The 26,407-nt window shown below is 38.2% G+C and overlaps 1 long non-coding RNA gene across 1 annotated transcript; it reads right to left on the reverse strand.

The window, feature by feature from the left end:
* Nucleotides 1-4,019: 4,019 nt before the first annotated feature.
* LOC104110264 (uncharacterized) lies at nucleotides 4,020-7,774 on the reverse strand. The gene is made up of 2 exons (XR_689404.4): nucleotides 7,588-7,774; nucleotides 4,020-6,515 (listed from the first exon to the last, which is right to left on the reverse strand). It is a non-coding gene; the product is annotated as an uncharacterized lncRNA (long non-coding RNA).
* Between the last annotated feature and the right edge of the window lie 18,633 nt (nucleotides 7,775-26,407).

A 26,407-nucleotide genomic window follows, 5' to 3' on the forward strand; every position in this document is an offset into this window, starting at 1 on the left:
AAAAAAACGTTAATAAACGGGCTGATTCGGGCTGTAGCCCGTTAACAACCCACTAACGGGTTAACGGGCTGAACCGGACTGTAGCCCGTTAACAACCCGTTAATGGGTTAACGGGTTTAGCGGGTTCAGGTGCACCGGTATCAAAAAACTGTTCGTTTGAAACCCGCTCTCTGCCCAACCCGTCCCAGCCCGCCCCCCACGCTATAGTACCGGGTTAGAACGAACTGAACCGGGTTGTAAACGGGTCAGCCCGACCCGATTAACAGGTATAGTAAAACTAGCTAGAAGAGACATGTCAAAAATAAGTATTCTTTACTAAATTATTAATGCTAAGAATAATCTCTAAAATGATTGCCACAAGAACTCTATGCAAAACATCAAAAATCTAAGTCGATAATTAGCTTTATTATTAGATGTTCTTACCGATCTTTGATAAGGAGTGTTTTACTCTGAATGAGATTTCTCGTTGTGACTTCAAATTAATTTCATCTTGCTGTTATTCATACTTATTGCAATTACTTATTCTTTTTCAGTCGTTCTCTAGCCGAGGGTCTATCGAAAACAGCCTCTTTGTCCTTCCAGGGGTGACGGTAAAACTGCGTACATCCTATCCTCCCCATATCCCACTTGTAGGAAACTACTGGGTTTGTTGTTATTGTTGAAGATTAAAATAAGTAACGAACAAGAGGTAAATGTGCCTCATCAGCTATTTGATCAAAAAAGGATAGTTTGTAATTTTGAAGGTGATTTGGAGTTGGTGAAGATGGTTTTATCAACTTTGTTGACAAAATTTCAACTTCCATGTTTTATTTTTTTTGGGAAAATCATGATATATAAATGTGGTGATAATGGAAAATGGGAAAAAAATTAAAGAACTCAAGAAATTTGAGGTACTTGAATATATGTCATCAACATATTGTACCTTCCCCTCTATATAGCAAACGTTATGGGTTCTATCAATCCTTGCAGAGCCAGGAATTTACAGAAGGGCATTATAAAAAATCTATAATGTTACATTTTCGATTTGAACTCTGATTTGAAAAAATTTTAACAAATTTTTCTAATTAATCATAATTCTTCTTATGTCAACTAAATACAACTAAACATATTTAAAGCTTAAGTTATATAAACTGTCAGTATTTGGAATTTTATATTATCATGTCAATGTTACTTGTTATAGCTAGCAGATAACTTCTCTTATTCTTAATATTACAAATATCATTTCTTTATAGTAATAAGCAACAATAATATTAGTGGTACTCTTTTAACTAGTTTGGGTCGTGGTCCACTCAGTTAAAAACTTACCAGCATCTAGTGATTACTCCTAATCATACTTTTTTCTATTGTTAAGTTAAAAATCAATGTGTTTTAATATATATGCCACGTATATTGGAATGATATAAATACCAAGTCACGACCAGCTGCTACCTAGTACGTCTTCACCTATGACCCACTGAGGTTGGATTGCAGAAACGTTTTCAAGGTTCTTTAAATGAAGTATGTTGAGTTGTATTGTTGGACTTACATTATTAATGTCATTTCAAATGGCGTGTCGATTTTAGGCTATTTTGTAATCAGAGGCGGACCCGAAATTTGAGCGTAGCGGGGGCACCGCTATTGACATAGATATGTCAGCTAGTAACGGAAAAATCGTACGTGCTAACTCCTTGAAAATTTAGTGACTTTGAGTCCATGACCGAAAGGATGTTCAAAAATATCAAAAACTTAGTCTAATAAGATCAAAGATTAAAGGTGTGTTAAGCAGTTCAAGCAGAGTCTCAGTCACTGTCGTTGAATCTTCAACGGATGTCTACTACTTTACCGAATTGATCCTTGAAGGCGGAAGGATTTTTGGAGTTTTTTTATTAATGTTTTGGATTTTTTTTTTATTGAATTACTTATTTTTATACATGTCAAAAAATAATGGTAATGCTTATAAACTTAATAATCATGACAAATAAGGTAATTGGCTTCTTGGTAATGGAATATCTTATTCCCCTTCCAATTTCCTTGGATATATTTTTGTCTCTTTATTACCTTTTGGATGTCTAGAAAGATATTTCACAAAAGAGTTTCAAACTATTTTGTGTAGAGGTTGACTACTATGTACTAGTGCTAAATAATTGTTCATAAATTTAGAAAAGATAAAGAAAAAAAAAAAAGTTAAGCACTAAATACATGATACTATTTTATCTTGAATTCAAAGAGGAAAAAAATAAAATGAAAAAAAGGGCTAGTAATGGGTCTCAAACCCAAGTCACGTAGTTAATAAGGCAATAAATGCTGCATGCTCAACCAGCAGAGCAATCAATATTTTGTTTGAAAGGACACATCAAAATTATTTAAGGGGTTGTTGTCGTATATACAAATTCACCACTAGAAATCCGGTAAAAACCGACCAACTTTTATCGGTAATGACCAATAACCGTCCAAAACGTGACCATTTACGTCGTGGACGGTATTTTAGTTGTCGGAAAGGCATACCGACCAAAGTTGGTCGGAAATTACGGACCAACTTTGGTCGGTTAATTAAATTCAAAAAACAAATATTGCAAAAAAAACCGACCAAAGTTGGTCGATTTTTTCCGACCAAAGTTGGTCGGTATTTGGATTATGTAATCAAAAGATTCACCATCTGGGAATCGAACCGGGGTCTGTACTGTGGCAGGATAGTATTATACCACTAGACCATTGGTGCATTTTGTTTTAAGACGGCCTTTTATTTGATTTATACTCTTTAATTATATTTTCACACGAAAATAACCGACAAAAGTTGGTCGATTTTATTAAAAATAAAATTACCGACCAAAGTTGGTCGGTTTTTTAAAATGACCGACCAATTTTGGTCGGTTTTTTTAATATTAATTTTTATTTATTTTAATTAAAAAACCAACCAAAGTTGGTCGATTTCTTGAAAAATAAATTTCGCGGGACTCAAAAATAGTTTCCCGCATTTTTGCGCCAAAGAAAACCGACCAAAGTTGGTTAGTTTCGTAAAAATAAAATTAAAAAATAAAATATTTTGAAAAACCGACCAACTTTGGTCGGTTTTTTGGCCGGTTATTTGACCGACCAAAGTTGGTCGGTCGACCTTGGTCAGTTTTTGCCGAATTTCTAGTAGTGAAATATATATACACGATTTTTCTCGAGGCTAGCAGGTTTCGGTGACCCCTCTACGCCCCATGTAGATCTGCCTCTGCACTTGGATATGGAAAAATGGCCAAATATATATTTCTACCTTCTGATATTGTTTGCATTTAACCTTTGTTATACTATCCGGTCAAATTTACTGCTACCGTTATACTATTCGGTCAAATTTGTCTCTACTATCAACAAAAATTTAAAAATTACCCCTTGATCTATTAGGTAATCCAAAATCTCTCAATTTCCTTTTATTTAAATCACTTGTTGTTGTTCTTGCTCCACTATTTTCATAAATTACTATTGATGTGAATACTAAAGGTACTAGACTATATAAATTATTTATGGATATTTTTAATTCAGATAAGGGTCATCTTATTCCTTGTACTATCGAAAATAAATTATATCTATCCTCCGTTTCAGTTTCTTATTAAAAATAACCTTACCGTTGTACTTTGGGATTATAATTAACCCCTGGTCGTTAAATCCCTCGGCAAAACTTAAAAATCACACGTGGCACGATCCGATTGAATGTAAAAGATCCACTCCACCTTTCATTTGAAACAACCCGACCGAAACAAATAACCTGCCCCGCCCTAAGCCCTTCACCTTTCTTTGTTATTTGTTTACAGCTTTTGAAATGGGATGATGATGAAAGGTCGTTTGCTGCTAGTATAATGACTTGTTTACACATTCACTGATTTATTTACAGCTTCTGAAAACTCGCGGTGCTCGTTTTTCCAAGTATCTTGCTGCCGAGCTCTCAGCTTTGAGAGTGGAAAGGGAGAGCTCTCAGCTCGTTTTTCCAAGTAAGCATGTATTGAATATCCAAAGTTCAGTATCATCTGAAAGAAATGTAACAAACGTGGAATAACCAATTAGCACACAAGGAAACTCACTTGTAGTATTGCCCTTACTAAACAGAATTACAAGGAATAGCAATTGCAATGACATAAAAGAACTGATAAGTCTTCTGGGAAATAAAAGGAGAATATGTGAACTATCACAACTTTGTCAACGTGACATGAGATGGTGGCCACTGCAGTATTGACAACCTTTGGTTCCATGTCACCACAAATTCTAAGACAACAAGTTAGAATCTTGGCAGGGAGAGAGTCACACTTGACTTGAGTTTCTTGGCCAATTCTTTCCAAACCACCAGCAAGAGTAGTGGTGTCTTTAAGAAGAATGATAATCATGGGGCGATTTAACATAGCTCTTTGTCCACATTGGATCATAGCAACTTTCAGCAACATCAAGGACAGATTGGAGGTAAAGAAATTATTTGGTAGTGCCTTAAAATAGAACTTTGGATAACAGTTCTTCCCAAAAAACACATTGTTACATATACAGCCTCATAGAATGAGAGCAACCTGATAGAAGGAGAGCAACCTGTTGTAAACTTGACATATAATCACCGCCAAGAATGGATGCACATATTAAACTCAATAGCTCGTGTACTCTTGCAATTGATGTTTCTTGACATCTCAATAGCATCCTTGGACAAGATTAATTCTCCAGAAGAAAATTTTTGTATGTGTCAGCATAAGAATATATACCAAGTAAAGCAATGGCCAGAGATGCTTGAAACTTCACACAAATCCAATCAGCAATATAGAAGTGAGCTAAACTTGGTAAACTTGTAACTGACAATGCGAAGGGAGATTGCAAATTGTATGATTTCACAAACCATAGTTGTTCGGTATCCCACACTCTAGTCTTAGAGTTAGAATAAGCGATGAAGCATAACCTGCCAGTACATTCCAGTAATGGTAAGATCGCCACGTACTCTGTAGAATCGGTTAAAGCCAAGAACGCGAAACTTATTCCAGGATCCCATACACTAAGAGTCGGCGCAATTGTGTAAATGGTTACTATAAGGAATTAAACATTAGAATTAAATGGAAATTGACCCAAAATACATTGATCATTGAATTCCCCAGTAGAATTTCCATTCTCATCTTCAAGAAGTACTTTACGTAATGCACTGCACTCGTCAGAATGGCGGCCTCCTTCTCTCGTTGGCATATCTCATTCCAGATGTTCATGTGACACTACAGAAATTTGTGTCCCTCCCAAAGCTTGGCATATAGATAATTTCACTCCATTGTTCACGCTCGTATGTGTGGCGATATCACAAAAAGCAGCGGGCACTAAGAATACAGATAGTTGATCTAATAAGCAACTGAAAAACTTTCCACTCTCGCCACATTCACCGCCTAACTTTGTTTGGGTGATAAATGGAGCAAATCCCTCAATGTTTCAAATCTGCAGATTCAACAAATAAAAGCGCATATGAAGCAGCCCTAAAATATTGCCCTGTATCGAACCAATTGTCCACACAACTATAAAATGGGATAGTCCTTATTGTTGCTTTATACACATAGTACTGAGAAGCACAAGACTTCGTATGACAGCAATAACAAGTATCAATCATATGACCATAGTCTAATTAACAGGTACAACATGTGTTAGACCAATAGGAAACTTATCACATAGGACCAAGCTAGAAAAAGGATCCAAAATCATAGTTGCAAAGTGATACAGCTGTTCGGCAGTATCTCTTTGAGTACTTTTAGCAAACTATTGGGTATCGCTGTCTGTAGCTTCTTCATTGGTGATTGGAGCATCTGATTGCGCCTCGACGAGTACTTTGGGAAAGCAACTATGTAACAGTTTGTGGAAAATCTTAGGTGAGTGATTATCGTCCAAATCAGCTACAAAGTGAGAGATATGTGTATTTGCATCTGTGTCGTGGCGCGCTGCTGTAACAGAAGAAATTTCCTCAATTTCTTTGGGAAAGCCTTTAGTAGGAATTTCATTAAACATATGCTTGGCCTCTGAGTTTCCATCTTCAAAAATTGATTCAACCTCATAGAAGTTAGAAACATGACTCTTAGCAGTTAGAGGACTAACATAGGTCTCTGGTAGTGCTAACATTTCCGAACTATTAGAGTAAAATTGGAAATCAGTTGAACACCCTATTGAAGCAGGGGGAATCCATTGGTGATAATACAACTTCAGTTTCTCCGTAAAATGCTTCCAATCGACGAATTATTTGTTCCGATAAATCCACTGGAACCATGCTAAAGCTTCGCCATCCATGTAAGATGATGTTAAATAGCGTTTAAATTCGTCGGCAATCGAGTAAAACTCAAAATACCTCTCTGCTAGTAAAACCCATGCTTCCGGATTTCCACCACAGAACCGCCTTAATTCCACTGGAACTGCGTTGTCGCGAAGAGTAGGTACTGCCGGACTGCGGATTGCTGGATCCGGGGTGAAATGGACGTTGTAGCCTTTTCCTCCACTAGCTCCATTAACAACATAAGAATATCGGCGGCGAAATCCTTAGAAAGCGAATTCTTCATTTCCTGAATTGAATCAAGAATTGAGTCATCGACGAAAGCCTAGAGTACTTTTTGGTCCACCATTAGAGACCTCTGGATATGAAAGCACCAATGTAACAAACGTGAAATAACCAATTCGCACACAAGGAAATCAACTTGTAGTATTACCCTTAATAAACATAATTACAAGGAATAGCAATTGAAATGCTATAGAAGAACTGATATGAAGAAGGAGGTGAGAAACTGAAACCGTTATAGAAAGGTATGAGGAAGTCAGTGATACAGAGCAGAGCAGAGATGAGAGAGAACATATTCAATATCACAATTCGCATGATCCTTCTTCACTACCCCTTGTCCCCTTTTAACCATTTGCTAATGGATCTGGATCCCAAATAAAACTCTCCAATATTTTACTCAGCCCAATAATTCCAATTGACTCATCCTTATTCACTTCTTCTAGCCCATAAGCTCTCAGCCTCTCACAGAGAGTCAGCTAGTTCACAACATAAGATATTGAGAATGAAAGAGACACCAAATATCTCAACAGTAGTGCCCACGGAGGAATATTTCTCTTGTATAGGGGTTTCCTTGATTAACAATCATTTTGGCTTCTTTGCCTCCGTTTTGCATGGTAAAACTATCATTTTTAAATTCCACAACAACAATAATAACAACCCAGTATAATCTCACTAGTGGGGTCTGGGGAGGGTAGTGTGTACGCAGACATTACCCCTACCCTGGGGTAGAGAGGCTGTTTCCGATAGACTGTCGGCTCCCTCCCTCCAAGAACTCCCTACCTTACTCTTGGGGTAACTCGAACTCACAACCTCTTGATTAAGTTCTGCAATTTCTTGAAATATGAACAAATTCAAGATTACTATTTTATTCTTAGGTGTTATAATGAAAGCTAGTGCAATTCAATTTATCTAAAAAGACCAACTCCTGTGTTATTATGAAAGCAGGGAATTCTTTTATACAGTACATATTTTTTTCTTAACCTTTTAATACTAACTTACGAATTTGTTTACCCATAACTTTCTAATGTACATTTGCAATGGATATAAGAAAAAAAAAAGATGACAAGAATAAAACTGACACAGGGAATAAGCGATGGTTTGATGCTCTCGTGCTGGTACGATTTCATTCTGTTGACTCATATCTGCTGAGCTTCGTCAAAGTGATAGAGAAAGAGGATTCGCCAGAGGGCCACCGGAATATTGGGAGTTCAATGTGAGAACAAGTGAGAGACGAGGAGGTTCACATTTTTCAGATAATGTTTTCCCTCTCCAAGAGCTACGGGCGGGTGGGGTTATTTGGTTGGGTCGGGTTGTTCAAAATGAAAAGTGGCTAGGGTCTTTTACGTTCAATCAGATCGTGCCACGTTTATTTTTTATGTTTTGAAGAAGGATTTAACGTCGGGGTAATTTTAATCCCAAAGTATAACAATAAGGTGGTACGACCCGAAACCTAACTAGTCGTGATGACACCTAACTCAACCCGATAGGTGAGCCAGTTAACAATAAACCAGTTCAAATGATATTTATTAAGATAAAGAATGATAATACAACTGAACTATTATACAAAGAATTTTCTAATGACTGGTAGTACAAATTATGAGCTTCTAAGATATAGAGTTTACAAAGCTGGTTTGAAATAAAATACACCGTCCAGATCCAGCTCCCGCTGTACGCAACTACATCTGCACGCAAGGTCCAGAAGTGTAGTATGAGTACAACTGACCCCATGTACTCAATAAGTAACAAACCTAATCTTAGGTTGAAAGTAGTGACGAGATGGGACAAGGGTGAGAGTCCAACTTCAATAACCAGCAACAGTTCATAACAATATATAATAAAGATGGTACAAGAAATAACTCAGTTGGTTCAGAATTACAGAAAATAGGCATGCTTTTCAAGTATAATAGTAGATCCCAGATCTTTCACCGAAAACTTCAAAAATATATGAATAAGTTTGAAAACTATGATTTTTCCAAAAACCTTTACAATGAATAAGATGTTTCATTTACATCTCTATGCCTACATGTCAATATACAGGTGAAATCATGAACGTCAACAAAACCGGGTAACATGAGAAAATGCATCTTTATACATGTATCTCAAGTCTGCATGTCAAATGCAATGCATCTCAATGATGAACTCATGTACTCACACTCTCAGAGTACTCAATCACTCAGTACTGTACGTGTCAGGTCTAGCCCAGAGAAGATCCATCCCTCAATATAAATGTATAGGGTAACTTCATGCCTAGGGAATTCCATTGTAAATGTGAATATATAGGGCAACTCCTTGCTTAGGGAACTTCATCCCAAATATAATATCTATTGCGCTCACTGTGGGGGTGCAGACTTCGGAGGGACTCCTTCAGCCCAAGCTCTATAATAAGCTAGGTCCAGGCATAAATAAATAAAAATATGATGCGACGTGTAGCCCGATCCCATAAATATCACTCACAATCAAGCCATCGGCTTCACTCAGTCATCAATCACTCCAGTCTTTCGGGCTCACAATGTCATGAAACTAGCCCAAAATGATGATATAATGTATTAATAAATAACAACAGAGACTGAGATATGATATGCAATAAATGAATATGACTGAGTACAAAATTACAATTTAAACATATAATTCGATAGAAGAAATGACCTCAGTTGGTCCCAATAATACCAGTATTCTGCTAAGCATGATTTCTAACATGAGTCACACCTCAGTTTCTCTAACACATGAAAACTACATGGAAAAATACAAGTTAATTGACTAGACAACTCTACGGAATCGACTGAGTCTCAATTTCTACGGTGCACGCCACATGCCTGTCACCTAACTTGTGCATCACCTCCAAACAAATCACATAACACGTATAATTAGGGTTCATACCCTCAACACTAAGTTCAAAATTATTACTTACCTCGAACAAGACAAATTCAATATCGAGCAAGCCAGGCAATGCTCCAAAAATATCGTTCCACGCGTTCCGACCTCCGAATGGCTCGAAACTAGCCAAAAATAACTCAAATACAACAAATAATACCAATGGAAATAAACCCAATCGATAAAGGTCGAATCTTTAATCAAAATTTCAAAATCAACCAAAAAGTCCACCCTCTGGCACATGCCTCGAAACTCAACAAAACTTATAAAATCCGACAATTCATTCAATTATTAGTCCACCCATACTAGTTTCACCCAAATTCGACTCCAAGTCGATGTTCAAAACTCAAAAACTCACTCTATCAAACTTTAGGCTAAAACCCCCAATTTCTCTTTAACAATTCATAATCCAATTACCAAAAATGAAGATAGAATTATGAAATATAATCAAAACCGAGTATAAAATACTTACCCCAATCCTTGTGATGAAATTTTCCTCCAAAATCGCTTAAATCTGAGCTCTCAACTCAAAGTATGAATAAAATAGCCAAACCCTCGATATATGGCTTATGCCCAGGCATCTTCGCTTGTGCGAACAAATTAGCCGCTTCTGCGGGGTCGTTTCTGCGACAACACCCTAGTTTCTACGGAACCGGCTGAGAACTCGATCATCGCACCTGCGGACAAAATATCCGTTTTTGCGACATCGCAGGTGCGAGCCATCATCCGCACCTATGCAAGAGCTTGATCCTACGCTCTATCCCTTCTCACCTGCACATCCGTACATGCGCCCCAAATCTCAACTTCTGCGATCTTCCTCACCCAGATCTCGCCTCCCTTCTGCGACTCCTTTGTCTCTTCTGCGACAATCGCACCTGCGCAAAACCAGTCGCAGATGTGATCACACCAGATCCTTCCATCAGCAGCCTTAGCCTAAATTGATCCAAATGATATGAACCTCGTCCGAAACTCTTCCAAACCACTGGTCATTTTTAGAGTAATAGCCCTTATCGCCTATTTTCTGCTTTCCCTGTATCTGTTTTTGCTTATGTGACTTCCAAGGAGGTCTTGTTTTGGTTTCGGAGTGTTTTGGGACATGTAGTCCCTAAAACAGAAGCTTAAGTCTTAGGATTTTGACCGTAGTCGGAACTATGTGAAAACGACTCCAGAATAGAGTTCCGTTAGCTCTGTTGGGTGATTTTGGACTTAGGAACGTGTTCGAACTGTGAATTTGTGGTATGTAGCTGATTTAGGCTTGAAATGGCGAAAGTAGAATTTTTGGGAAGTTCGACTAGGGTGGTTAACTTTCTGATAAAGTGGTTGTATTCCAATTCCGGAAGTTGGATTAGGTCCGTAATGTTGAATATGACTTGTGTGTAAAGTTTTAGGTCAATCGGACGTGGTTTGGTAGGTTTTGACGTCGTTTGTGGAATTTGGAAGTTTAGAAGTTCATTAGGCTTAAATCCGGGTGTAATCCGTGTCTTAGCGTTGTTTGATGTGATTTGAGAACTCGACTAAGTTTGTATGGTGTTATAGGATTGGTTGGTATGTTTTGTTGAGGTCCCCGGGGTCTCGGGTGAGTTTCCGATGCTTAACGGATCGAAGTTTGGACTTGTGTAATTGCTGAAGCTTTGAAGTCTCTAGTGTGATCGCGCCTGTCGTGGGGTGGCTGTAGGTGCGGACACGCACGTGCATTAGGCCAAGCGCAGAGGCGGGGGTTGAGGAGATGGCCAGGGGTCACAGGTGCAAGGGAATCTCTGCATCTGTGAGCCTGCAGATGCGCTTCAAGTTCTGCAGATGCGGAGAGTGAGCTGGAGGGGAAGAACGCAGAAGCGGACCTTTGTCCGCAGGTGCGACCACCTGATCGCAGAAGCGGGCATAACCACTTAAGTCATTTCCTCACCTGCGAGGGGAATTCCGCAGGTACGGCATCGCAGGTGCGACAGTGGGTCCGTAGATGCGGAATAACTAGGCAAAAAATAGGATTTCTAGGGTTTGATTCCTATTTTGATTTTTGGGAATTTGAGAGCTCGGTGTGAGGCGGTTTATTGAGGTTTCTTCAAGAATATTGTTGGAGTAAGTCATTCTAACTCTGATTGGACTATATTTCATGAATCTATTACTATTTTCATCATCTAATTAGGGGTTTGAGTTGTAAATATGGGGGGAAATGGTAGAAACTTCATAGACTAAAATTTTGAGTTTTGGAAGATGATTTGAGGTTGGATCCGAGTAATTCTTGTATGGTTGGACTCATGAGTGGATGGGTGTTCATATTTTGTGACTTTTGTCGGATTTCGAGACCTGGGCCCGAGGGCCAGTTTGAGCCTATTTCGGATTTTGGCTTATAATTTCATGTTTTTCTTATGGAATTGATTCTTTTAGCCTATATTAATTATATTGAACTGCTTATGGCTAGATTCGGGGCGTTTGGAGACTTATTTGAAGGGAAAAGGCATTTCAGAGTAGGATTTTGCGCGGTTTGAGGTAAGTAACAGTTTTAAATCTGGTCATGAGGGTATGAAACCCCGAATTTTGGTATGATGTGATTGTTTTGGAGGTGACACATATGCTAAGTGATGGGCGTGTGGGTGTGCACCGTAGGGGATTATGACTTGGTCCGTCCCGTGAGACTATAAAGTTGAATAACTTATTGTTAATTACATGTTCCCTCTGTCTTCTAGAAATTTGACTGCTATGCATTAACAGTAGTCAGGTAGCTGTTGAATTAACTGCTATTTTCTATCTTGAAGTTAGTCACAGTTTCACTTGCGTGTCATATCTCTGTTTCCTCTTAATTTTCTTGTTGATACTTGTTATTATCTCTTTTGGACTAATTTGTATGATTTCTAAGAGCCCGAGAGGCTGGAGAGGTTAGTGACTGAGATAGGGCCTAAGTGTCGAGTTGTGAGCTATGTGAGGAATATGGATCGGTTTGCACGCCGCAACGAGCCTTATGGATATTTATGGAATGTGGATCGGGTTGCACACCGCAACGAGCCGTATGGCTACTTATATGATTGGGTTGGGAAGCACGCCACATCGATATAACGCTTGGGCTGAAAGGAGCCCCTCTGGAGTTTGCACACCCCCAATGAGCGCATATACCTATTGAGTGTGAGTACTGAGGGTTGAGAGCCAAGTGATTGAGCTATTGTGATAAGTTGAGTAACTGTTGCCTTGAGAGGCTGTACTTGTTTTTCATTTGTTGTTGCACTTAGTTGCTATCTGTCATTGTTGTGAAATTTCTGAAGGATTTTATATCCGGATTACCTGAACTTGAAATGTATAAAACTGATTTGACTTAAACTGTCGAATTTGAAAGCATGTCTATTCTCTGCTGGAATTATTGTAAATGAACTATAACCGTGTAGCTCGTCACTATCTTCAGTTCTTTATTTATTATTGTTACTTACTAAGTTAGATGTACTCACATTACTCCATGCACCTCGTGTGCAGATTCAGGTGTTTCCGGACACGATGGACGTTGATCTCGTGCGTGGTTGAGTATCGGACTCTTACGAGGTAGCTGCCGGTGATCACAGTCCTTGTCCCTCCTTTCTTATTATCTTTTGTTTCCTGTATCGGCATTTTGGCACAGACTATTGTAGACTCTGTTTCTAGACTGGTTGTTTAGATACTCATGGCTTAGTGACACCCTGATGTCGGGCTATTTTTCCGTACTTATGCTTTGGGTTTTACCCCGTATTTATGAAAAACTCCGTTTATTTTAAATGTCTTAATTAATTTCTATTAAATGTTGTAAGTGTTTTAAAAATGTCGACTTGTCTAGTATCACGATAGGCACCATCACGGCTGGTTAGATTTTTGGGTCATGACAGAATATACAAACTAGTCCAATAACATAACGCGAACCTACTCGAGGCCTCAAATCACGCATAACAACATCGAAATGACGAATCGCATCTCGAATCAAAATTAATGAGCTTTCAACTTTTAACTTCCAAAACTCGCGCCGAAACATATCAAATCAACCCGAAATGAACCAAAATTTTGCACACAAGTCCCAATTGACATAACTAAGCTATTCCAATTCTCGGAACCACAATCTGAATCCGATATCATCAAAGTCAACTCCCGATCAAACTTATGAACTTTCCAAACCTTCAAATTTCCAACTTTCGTCAATTAGTGTTGAATCCTTTTAGGAACATCCAAATACAAATCCGGGTATACGTCCGAGTCCAGAATCACCATCCGGACCTAACGGAACCATCAAAACTCCATTCCGAGGTCAAATTCACAAAAGTCAAACTTGGTCAACTCTTCCAACTTAAAGTTTTAACGATGAAATTCATTCTTCCGAATCAAATTCCGGATTTTCTGAAAATCAAAACCGACGATACACACCAGTCATAATACATCATACGGAACTACACATGCTTTCAAACTACCGAGCGAAGTGCAAATGCTCAAACCGATCGATTGGGTCATTACATAAGGTTATTTTTAATAAGAAGCTTAAATGGAGGGTAGATATAACTTTTTTTTGATAGTATATGGCTAAATATGACCCTTTTCCATTTTAAATTACCACTACACCCACTTCTCTTCTTGTGATAACGAGTTTGTAATTGGTTTAAAATTTTATTTATTTATTTACCATATACACATCGTAGAATTTATGGTGTCTATTTATTGAGTATTATATGTAGCTACTCATCATGTATGTATATGGCATGTATATTTGAAGTTCATTGTCATAATTTATACCAGTCATGCAGACATAGTTTATATTTATTTTCATAAAAGCATACTTGCGTAATTAAGTGACTGGATAAGTTGTCCGCGCTTCGTGTGATCAGAAGTAAATGTACCATATGATCTTGTTAAAAATTTAGTGGAGAGAAATACAATTTTTATGCATTAATATACACAATATAGATATCCTCTCTTTAGCTCCAACACTCATAATATCACCAATTTCAAAATTTATTCACGCATTTTACTAACTCCGAAATAGGAGACGTTCAAAGTTAAAAACTATTTAACAAAATAAACTTTAAAAAAGAATTAAAACTACTCCATTTACTTAAAACCATTAAAATAGAGTTGATCGTCGTCTAAGTAGTTGTCTAACTTACAACTCATTGAAAAAGGCTAAAAGCATGTCGGAATACTTAAGACATGTCGTGAATCGACCGACGAAAGTTAACCTCAATTTCTTTAATATGAGAGCTCCAAAAGGCATGACAATAGTAATACATCCCTTTTTAAACTCGGTTGTTGCTTTCAAACTCTATTGCCACTCCTCCACATCTTTCATGGCAATATATTAATATTCATAAACACTCATCACTCTCTCTTTTTATTTTTTTATTTTTATTGTTGTCGCAATTCTTTGTCATTTTTACTAAACGTTGAACTGAGAGAATATAATTCAACAAATATAAGAGTTGCCTTGCGCGATGTGTTAAATCTTTTATAGAATACGCAATTGTTCGAAATGAAACAAACTCATATATAATGATAAATACGATATTGCTTCGGAGAAAAAAAAGTGGACAAAAAATACTATTCCAAATCTCAAATAAAAAAAATATTCAAAACGTATGAATCTTTCTGCACCTCCCTAATCACTTAATATAGCAGATATGTTTTCCATAGAAGGAACGTATTCTACCATGTATTCTCATCATTGTAAAATGCAATTTACACCAAAGGGCTAATAAACTAAGACACTTGATCATCAATGAGTGTATAACGTTATACATTTCATCAAAAAAATATCTACTTTCTTTCATTCCATAACAGGCTTCCAAATTCTCTTGAGTTCCTTAGTAAACTTGCATCACTCGTAACAGAAAAAAAGGTCGTTGGAGAGTTGGGCATCACCCAAGTCGATCTGAAAATCTATGTAACAGTTCTCACAACTACTTGCAATTTACAAGGGAGAAAAAGACATGTAATTACCTTACATGCCTATTCCACAAATATAAGAACTTGATGCACAATACAGTGTCCCTTTTCTAAAGATTCATGTGAGCATTATCTATATACAATTGGAAGCATGCAAAATGCTGAAAAAAGGAAAAGGAAAAGGAAAGAAAAAATAAATACTATATCAGCAAGGTTCATCAGCACAACATCACAAGTCAGAGAAGAGGTCAAATATACTTAGAGCACAACAAATGATTAATCTCTACCTAAAGTTGACAATGCTCACACTCCCATATCGAGATGAAACAACATTAGTTCTATTCGAATGAAGTACCTCCATTTCCATCTCTGTTATCTTCCATCAGCCTCTATCAAACAAATGTAACGTCCCGACTTGTCGTTTTAAGAATTTACGCCCCGTTCAATGGCTTAAGGTCTCGAGAAATTTCGTAATATGTATTCTGACCGGTGGGTATGGTCGAGTTTGATATTACTATCCTTTATTAACCGGTCAAAGCGAATGTAGTTGCAGACGCCTTGAGCAGAAAGGCGGAGAGTATGGGTAGTTTGGACTTCATCTCTGCAGGGGAGAGGCCCCTAGCTTTGGACATTCATTCCTTGGCTAACAGACTTATGAGGCTGGATATTTCAGAGTCCAGACGACTTCTTGAATGTGTCATTGCCCAGTCTTCACTATTTGAGCATATTAAGTCTCGCGAGTTTGATGACACACTCTTATTGCTAATCCGAGAGACAATACTGTGGAATGGTGCCAAGGAGGTTAATATTCACGAAGATGGTGTTCTGTGACTCCAGGGTCCTCTATGTGTTCCTTACGTGGATGGGCTGAGGGAAAAGATTCTAGAGGAGGCACACATTTCTCGGCAATCTATTCATCCAGGTGCTGCGAAGACGTATCGCGACCTGAGGTAGCATTATTGGTGGCGGCGGATGAAGAAGCACATAGTTGAGTATGTAGCTAGGTGTCTAAATTGCCAGCAGGTTATGTACGAGCACTAAATGCCAGGTGGCCTACTTCAGCAGATGACTATACCGCAGTGGAAATGGGAGCGCATTACTATGGACTTCGTAGTTGGGTTGCCGCAGACCTTGCGAAAGTTTGATGCAATTTGGGTCATTGTCGAGAGGTTGACCAAGTCGGCTGTTACACCCCATATTTTCGTATGTGAATGTATGCCATAAATAAATTGATGAAATCTCGGAAATGAGATGTTATATCACACATTTTTGTACGTTAAAGTTTCGTCGTAAGTTAATCGACGTAAGCTTGAGAATGAGATTATTTTGGAATTATAAGTATTATGATATTTCAAACAAGTGATAAGTAAATTTGTGAAGGTGAGAGTGTAAGCAAATCGAAGAAAATTAATTTCGTCGAAGTTTGACAATTTGGGATAAAATACGGTCGAAGATATAATACCTCGTATTTATGGACTAATGCCATACAAAGTACCACATGACCATGATAGGAAGATGTATAAAGTGTATTAAAAGTGAGTAGTATTTTAAGTCCCCAAAATGTATTTTCAGCGTGGGTGTCTCGGTTGTGGTATTTATGAGAGTAATTATGATGTGGTGAGGCTGTACAAATTTTTAGTTGCAATATTATTGCGTTTGGTAACCTACGTGGCTTGGTCGATTTGGAGGAATTCAATCTTGATAATATTTACCATAGGTTGAGCCGAATAGTTTCTACCGGTATGAGGAACGTGTTGTGTATGGTGATTTCTTCCTAGAAGGGAGAAAATAGAAGATTTCTAACTAATTGGGTATGTATTCTATGGGTGACTCAGAGTTGATATGAAATTCTCGTACTCTTCATATGGTGATCTAATAGAGGCGGTGTGTCCTGTGAGATTTAGAATTGCATGTACATGGTGGCAGTTCAGTTTTGTAGGGAAGGTCATGAATTTTGGACAACATAATTAGTTGCGGACATTTAGATGAATGTAATAATTGCTCGGTAATTTCTGAGAATGGTGTACATTTCAGAAGGCATATTGTGTTTTGACTTACGGATGTTCATTGGTATTGGCGTACCCACCTGGTTGATAGACTGCTGATATTCAAATTATTTTTATGTGGTACTGAAGAATCATAGAAGTATTCCTCGTAGGATTATCGTGTATAAGAGATGTATTAGACATTCGGGCGGTGGAGTTGGGATCAAATATGGTGATTCGTGTGATCTATGAATTTGGAGACTGGGAGTTCTCAGAAGCAGGTTGTTTCGTGGTTGTGGTCTGTGAAGATATGGCCAAACCTAGTCAGATGATAGTATGTGTTATGGTTAGGTCATTGTGGACTTTTGGAGGGCTAATTGTCCATTCGGGGATAGTCGGAATTGATTTGGGGGCCCATTGATAAGCCCAATGAGGATGTGTATTCTACACCGGGTCGGATTTGTTGACTCCAAACTGCTATTGTTGAAGGATGTGCCATTTGGCTAGAATTGATTTTTATTCGCCTAGGATATGTCCTATGTGCTACTCTTCCATGCTACGAAAGGTTGTGATTAATTAGTTATATGAACACATGGTGTAGTTCTGTTTGGGCCTTATAGCGGAATTCGAGTGATATGGTGATTCGGGTGTGGAATGGTTAATTACGCCTTAGTTATGGTCTTTCCGAATTGTGGTATATTGTGTTATTTGCTACTCCATGGTTATAGTCATGCACTTCGTGTACTTGATGTCAAATTGCATGTGGTTGTTGATGTTGAGCATTGTGGCTTGAGGTATTTCATATGGACCAGTTCTCACGCATTGCAACTAGGTTATGTTAGGAGATGATCGTTTGTGTTAGATTCGTGTGTCTTGGTTCTACTAGTTATGATGGGTTTGTAGCATTTCGGTTGTGGTGGTAATTTTTGAACTTGCGGGATGGTTCTCTCGTATGAGTAATTTTCCACGATTGAGTATATTTTGAATATAGCTTATTGGTGCACGGATTTCACATGTTGTGGCTTTAGATTATATTGATGTGGCATGTCACTAGAGTGGTTGTGTTGGATGGAATGAGGTCATTGGACCTAGGATGGATATTATCAGATTTGATTACAGCATGTTGGAAGAATAATTTAGAATTCGGCTTAAATAATTGGCTGTGATACTTGTTGATCTAGTAAGTGGTCATGAAATTTTGCGTGTTTCTTTCATTATCGGCAGTGTACGAAGGTTTTGGAGTGAGGTGTTGTTTGATATGGGGTTTAATACCGGTATCATGTTTGTTTTTAAGTAGCTACAATGATTAGAAACTATTACGAGTATGCGGGTTGTGTGGTATATCATGTGATTACATCAGGAGTTATGGCTAGGGCTTAATACAGCTTGTTAAGACTCATACATAGTGTATATGTGAGATTCGGGTCTTCAAAAGAAATTTTTGGATGTTGGAAATTGGATTTCCAAGGCTTGTGTTCTAAGTTGAATTAAGAAATTTCAGTTATGTTGTGTTATTGAATTTACATGGGGTAGGGTGATGTGGGATCACCCATGGATATATGCATGGTAAGGTTATACGGCAGTTTGCTGGCTTTGGGAACAACTCTTGGCACGTTCGAGGATGAACGTGTGTTTAAGTGGGGGAGAATGTAACGATCCAACCGGTTGTTTTGAGCATTTACACTACGCTCGGTTGTTAGAGGGTATGAGTAGCTCTGTATGATGCATTATGGCTTAGGTGAATCATCGGTTTTTATTTTCCGGTTATTCAGAATCGAATTAGAATAATGGATTTCATTGTTGAAGTTTTTAATTGGGAGAGTTGATCAAGTTTGACTTTTTTTGAATCTGAACCTAGAACGAAGTTTTGATGGATTTGTTAGCTCCGTTGGGTGATTTTGAACTTAGAAGCGTGTTCGGATTGTGATTTGGAGGTCCGTGGTTGATTCTGGCTTGAAATGGTGAAAGTTGAATTTTTGGGAAGTTTGACCGTGGTTTACGTTTTGATATCGGGGTCGAGACGACTTCTTGAATGTGTCGTTGCCCAGTCTTCACAATTTGAGAAGATCAAGTCTCACAAATTTGATGACACACTCGTATTGCTTCTTCGATAGACGATATTGTGGGGGTGGTGCCAAGGAGGTTAATATTCGCGAAGATGGTATTCTGTGACTCTGGGTCCTCTATGTGTTCCTAACGTGGATGGGATGAGGGAAAAGATCCTAGAGGAGTCACACATTTCTCGGTAATCTATTCATCCAGGTGCTACAAAGATGTATCGCGACCTGAGGTAGAATTATTGGTGGCGGCGGATGAAGAAGCACATAGTTGAGTATGTAGCTAGGTGTCTAAATTACCAGCAGGTTATGTACGAGCACCAGATTCCAGGTGGCCTACTTCAGCAGATGACTATACCGCAGTGGAAATGGGAGCGCATTACTATGGACTTCGTAGTTGGGTTGCCGCAGACCTTGCGAAAGTTTGATGCAATTTGGGTCATTATCGAGAGGTTGACCAAGACAGTTGTTACACCCCATATTTTTGTATGTGAATGTATGCCATAAATAAATTGATGAAATCTCGGAAATGAGATGTTATATCCCGCATTTTTGTACGTTAAAGTTTCGTCGTAAGTTAATCGACGTAAGCTTGAGAATGAAATTATTTTGGGATTATAAGTATTATGCTATTTCAAACAAGTGATAAGTAAATTTGTGAAGGTGAGAGGGTAAGCAAATCGAAGAAAATCAATTTCATCGAAGTTTGACAATTTGGGATAAAATATGGTCCAAGATATAATACCTCGTATTTATGGACTAATGCCATACAAGGTACCACATGACCATGATAGCAAGATGTATAAAGTGTATTAAAAGTGAGTAGTATTTTAAGTCCCCAAAAGGTATTTTCAGCGTGGGTGTCTCGGTTGTGGTATTTATGAGAGTAATTATGATGTGGTGAGGCTCTACAGATGTTTGGTGGCAATATTATTGCGTTTGGTAACCTACGTGGCTTGGTCGATTTGGAGGAATTCAATCTTGATAATATTTACCATAGGTTGAGCCGAATATTTTCTACCAGTGTGAGGAACGTGTTGTGTATGGTAATTTCTTACAAGAAGGGAGCAAATAGAAGATTTCTAACTAATCGAGTATGTATTTTACGGTGACTCAGAGTTGATATGAAATTCTCGTACTCTTCGTATGGTGATCTAATAGAGGCGGTGTGTCCTGTGAGATTGAGAATTGCATGTACATGGTGGCAGTGCAGTTTTGAATGGAAGGTCATGAATTTTGGACAACATAATTAGTTCCGGACATTTAGATGAATGTTATAACTGCTCGGTAATTCCTCAGAATGGTGTACATTTCAAAAGGCGCATTGTGTTTTGACTTACGGATGTTCATTGGTATTGGCGTACCCACCTGGTTGATAGACTGCTGATATTCAAATTATTGTTATGTGGCACTGAAGAATCATAGAAGTATTTCTCGTGGGATTATCGTGTATGAGACATGTGTTAGACATTCAGGCAGTGGAGTTAGGATCAAATATGGTGATTCATGTGTTCTATGAATTTGGAGACTGGGAGTTCTCAGAAGCAGGTTGTTTCATGGTTGTGGTCTATGAAGATGTGGCCGAACCTAGTTAGATGACAGTATGTGTTATGGTTAGGTCATTGTGGAATTTTGGAGGGCTAATTGTCCATTCGGGGATTGTCGGAATTGATTTGGGGGCCCATTGATAAGCCTAATGAGGATGTGTATTCTACACCGGGTCAGATTTGTTGACTCCAAACTGCTATTGTTGAAGGATGTGCCATTTGTCTAGAATTGATTTTTATTCGCCTAGGATATGTCCTATGTGCTACTCTTCCATGCTACGAAAGGTTGTGATTCATTGGTTATATGCACACATGGTGCGGTTCTGTTTGGGCCTTATAGCGGAATTCGAGTGATATGGTGATTCGGGTGTGGAATGGTTAATTGCGCCTTAGTTATGGTCTTTTCGGATTGTGGTATATTGTGTTATTTTCTTCTCCAAGGTTATGGTCATGCACTTCGTGCAGTTGATATCAAATTGCATGTGGTTGTTGATGTTGAGCATTGTGGCTTGAGGTATTTCATATGGACCAGTGCTTGGATGGGGTCACGCATTGCAAATGGGTTATGTTGGGAGATGATCGTTTGTTTTAGATTCGTGTGTCTTGGTTCTACTAGGTATGATGGGTTCGTAGCATTTCGGTTGTAGTGGTACTTGTTGAACTTGCGGGATGGTTCTCTCGTATGAGTCATTTTCCATGATTGAGTTTATTTTGAATATTGCTTATTGGTGCACGGATTGCACATGTTGTGGCTTTAGATTATATTGATGTGGCATGTCACTAGAGTGGTTGTGTTGGATGAAATGAGATCATTGGACCTAGAATGGATACTATCAGATTTGATTACAGCGTGTTGGAAGAATAATTTAGAATTCGTCTTAAATAATTGGCTATGATACTTGTTGATCTAGTAAGTGGTCTTGAAATTTCGCATGTTTCTTTCATTATCGGCAGTGTACGAAGGTTGTGGAGTGAGGTGTTGTTTGATATGGGGTTTAATACCGGTATCATGTTTGTTTTTAAATAGCTACAATGATTAGAAACTATTACGAGTATGCGGGTTGTGTGGTATATCATGTGATTACATCAGGAGTTATGGCCTGGGCTTAATACAGCTTGTTAAGACTCATACAGAGTGTAAATGTGAGATTAGGGTCTTCAAAAAAAAAAATTGGATGTTAGAAATTGGATTTCCAAGGCTTGTGGTCTAGGTTGAATTAAGAAATTTCAATTATGTTGTGTTATCGAATCTCCATGGGGTAGAGTGATGTGGGATCACCCATGGGTATGTGCATGGTAAGGTTATACGACGGTTTGATGGCTTTGGGAACAACTCTTGGCACGTTCGAGGACGAACGTATGTTTAAGTGGGGGAGAATGTAACAACCCAACCGGTTGTTTTGAGCATTTACACTACGCTCGGTTGTTTGAGGGCATGAGTAGCTCCGTATGATGCATTATGGCTTGGGTGAATCATCAGTTTTTATTTTCCGGTTATTCAGAATCGAATTAGATTAATGGATTTCATTGTTGAAGCGTTTAATTTGGAGAGTTGATCAAGTTTGACTTTTTGTGAATTTTAACCTAGAATGAAGTTTTGATGGTTATGTTAGCTCCATTGGGTGATTTTGAACTTAGAAGCGTGTCCGGATTGTGATTCGGAGGTCCGTGGTTGATTTTTTGCTTGAAATGGTGAAAGTTGAATTTTTGAGAAGTTTGATCGGGGTTGACTTTTTGATATCAGGGTCGGAATCCGATTCTGGAAATTGGAATAGCTTCGTTATGTTATTTGGGACTTGTGCGCAAAATTGGAAGTCATTCCGAATTGATTTGCTATGTTTCCGCACAAGTTATTAAATTTGAAAGTTTAAAGTTCATAGATTTTGATTTGAGGTATGATTCATCGTTTTGATGTAGTTATGTATGTTGTGAGGCCTCGAGTAGGTCCGTATTGTGTTATGGAACTTTTCGGCATGTTCGGACGGGGTCCTGAGGGGCTCAGGTGAATTTCGGACGAGGTTTGGATCATTACGTTGCATTTTTGGATTTTTGGCTTAGCTGCTGGTTCTAGTGTGATCGCACATGCGGCTGGTTTGCGCAGGTGCGATGGTCGCAGAAACGACAGAGGAGTCGCAGAAGTGTGAAGAGAAGCTGCACGTGAGGATCGCAGGTACGGATGCTTGGTCGTACCTGCGCAATCGCAGATGCGGTTCAAGTGCGTAGAAGAACGATCGCAGAAGCGGCTTAAAGACCGCAGGAGCAAGGGATTGCTGGTCAGGCTGTTTTCGCATATGCGAAGTGTTACCGCAAAAGAGATGGTCACATATGCGAAGAATTGTCCGCAAATGTGGAAGTGCTGGGCAGAATCCTTTAAGTTCGAGGGTTCGTGATGATTCACCATTTTCATATTTTGGAGCTCGGTTTAGGCGACTTTGGAGAGGAACTTTTTCACACAAGTTGGGGTAAGTTTTCTTGACTCCTTTGTGATATATTTCATGAATCTATCTTCGTTTTTAGCAATTGGTTGATGAAATTAAAGAGGAAATTGGAGGTGTTGTCCTAAAGTTCATAAATCTAACTTTTTGAGTTTTGAACATCGAATTGGAGTCGGAATTGAGTGAAATTAGTATGGTTGAACTTGTAATTGGATGGATTGTCGGATTTTGTGCATTTCATCGGATTCTAATACGTGGGCCCCACAGGAAATATTTGGAGTTTAATTTAGGATTATGTGGGAAAATATTAGTATTTTGATATGGAATTAATTCCTATAATTGTGTGGACATAATCAAATTTAATGTGGTTAGATTTGAGCCAGTCAGGAGTTGATACGAGTAGAATGGAAGTTGTCGAGCAGTATTTAGTTTGCTCGACATTGGTTTCGTCTTGTTTGAGGTAAGTAACACTTCTAAACTTGGCACTGAGGGTATGAATCCCTTGGTATGATATAAATTGTTTGGAGGTGACACACACGATAGGTGATGAGCATGTGGATGTGCACCACAAAAATTGTGTCTTGAATAAATCCTGTGCAGTTATAAAATAAATGAATCATGTTATTATCTAAACATGTTGCACGTGTTAGAAAAATTGAGCTGCGACTCCTATTAAAGATAATGTTTAGGTTACGTGCCAATATTTTGGGACCCATGGGATCATGTTGTTGTTGAATTAATTGTTCAAAAATATACATTTCACACTCAGTAATATTTGTCCATTGTGAGGATATTCATGGGATTGAGTTGCGCGATGCAGCTGGCCATATTGGCTTTACATATATGATTACTATATGGAACGGGGTTTCCCGCCTGCAGCAGGCCATAATGGCTTTATACATTATTATTATATGGATCGGGGTTGCCCGCCTACAGTAGGTTTTATAGGCTTTACTATTTTATTGATCGGGGCCTCCCGCCTGCAGCAAACCTTATAGGCTTTACTGTTTTATGGATCGGGGCTTTACTATTTTATGTATAGGGGCAGCCTGCTTGTAGCATGCCTTATAAGCCTTATTATTATACGAATCGGGAGTGCCCGCTTGCAGTAGGCCATACCGGCTTTATATTACTCTTGGGCTGAAGGAGCCCCTCCGCAGTCTGTGGAAACCCCAGTGAGAGTAGATGATTATGAATATTCAGGATGGATTTTCCAGGGCATGGACTTGCCTTACTTATTTATATTGTAATGGGTTTACCTCGACATGGATCTTGTCCGTATCATTTATATTTTGGGATAAATTACCCAGGGCTGGATTGTCCTTATACGGTATTGAGTGGCTGACTGTTAGTCGACGTGTATATATATACGGGTTTGAACACCCCTGGGCTAGATTGGCCATAAACAGTACCGAGTTACCTAATAATTTGTGACCAGTATTTACATGAGGTCTTTTTACTGAGATGTCATATTACTCATATCATGCAATATTGATCTATTTCACTTGTACTGAGTTTAACTGTTGAACTTGAAAGCATGCTACATTTTTGTACCATAATTTATACTGGACTGTACCGACGGATCTCGTCATTACTTTAAGCCTAGATGTTAGTCTTGTTACTTAATGAGTTAGTTGTACTCATACTACACTTTGCACCTCGTGTGCCGATCCAGCTGCTCTTGGATACGGCGGTTGCTAGATTTCGAAGTTAATTCTGTTGGGGGCTATCAAGGTAGTTGCTTGACATCCACAGACTTGATTCATTTCATGTTTATTTATCGTATTGTTCTATATTTGTAGACAGTGATTTTTATCCGTCAGACTTTGTATTCATATTAGATTCTCATGTACTTAGTGACACCGTATTTTGAGAATGTTATAATTAAAATGGTCAATTTCTTCCGTTGAATTTAATTATTGTGTTTACAAATTTAAAAGATATGGTGGTTTATTAAGATTTTCAGCTTGCCTCATATTTAGATAGGCGCCATCACGACAGGTGAGATTTTGGACCGTGACAATATATATATACACCCCATTTTGACGCGTCCAAAATCAGTCCAATCCGCCCATTTGATTGTAAAAGGAGAAAATAACAACAGGAGAGCTAGCAAAATGGATAATTAAAAAAAAAGACTATAGAAGGACATTTTCATTACAAGTACCCAAATAAACTTATTGTTGTTATGAAATAAAAGCAACTTAGTAAAACATGAACAAGTTAAGAGATATAGAGAGAAAGAGAGTAGAGATTTTTATTTCTTCTTCAATTGTGCGTTCTTTTCATCTATTACAAGGCCTTTATATAGGCATGAAAATGTGAAGAAATATGTCAGTGAATATATCATTAAGCATTTGAGATCATGGAGGAAGATCATGGAGAGGTTATGGAGTTACAATCATAACTCCATAAGTATTATGGTAGTGAAATTTATGGAGATAATGGAGAGGAGTAGTGAGCATTACTCCTTTGGTGGTTATGGATATCCACCATAATTCAAGATTTTATAACACTTCCCCTTGGATGTCTATAGATAATGTGCCTCATTAAAACGTTGCAAGGAAAAACCCCTATAGAAAACATTCGCAGTGAAGGAAAAAGAGTACACATATCATGTAATACGCATTGCTTGTTGCCTCATTAAATATATTTCTAGGAAAACCCAGTGGGATAAACCTGTAGCTAAGGAAAAAAGAGTAAAACGCGTATTTTCCTCCCATGATGAAAACATCAATTATTTCACCTAGATGATGTGTTCCGATCTTGTATACCAACTTATCAAATATTGAGGTTGATCATGCTTCGTTGAATAGAATCACCAAATTATCAAGCGATCAAATTCATTGAACATCTATTTCACCGTTCGGTGAAGATTGTGTATCAAAAAGAACTTTGATAAAATATATGATTTATTGTATCTCCTTCAATATATACTTCTTTCAATTGAGATAAGCAAACATCATCGTCTTCACTATTATTGGAGTCTTCTCTTCAAAGTAAAGTCACACACCGGTTGTATGTTGAGTGACTTGATTTATCAGTTGCTAGCATATTGACATTGTTGAATAAGTATCAACAATTGATTGCCTTGTGAAATAATAATATGACAGTACCAATAGAT

Source organism: Nicotiana tomentosiformis, chromosome 11 (assembly GCF_000390325.3).
Source record: "Nicotiana tomentosiformis chromosome 11, ASM39032v3, whole genome shotgun sequence".
NCBI lineage: Eukaryota > Viridiplantae > Streptophyta > Magnoliopsida > Solanales > Solanaceae > Nicotiana > Nicotiana tomentosiformis.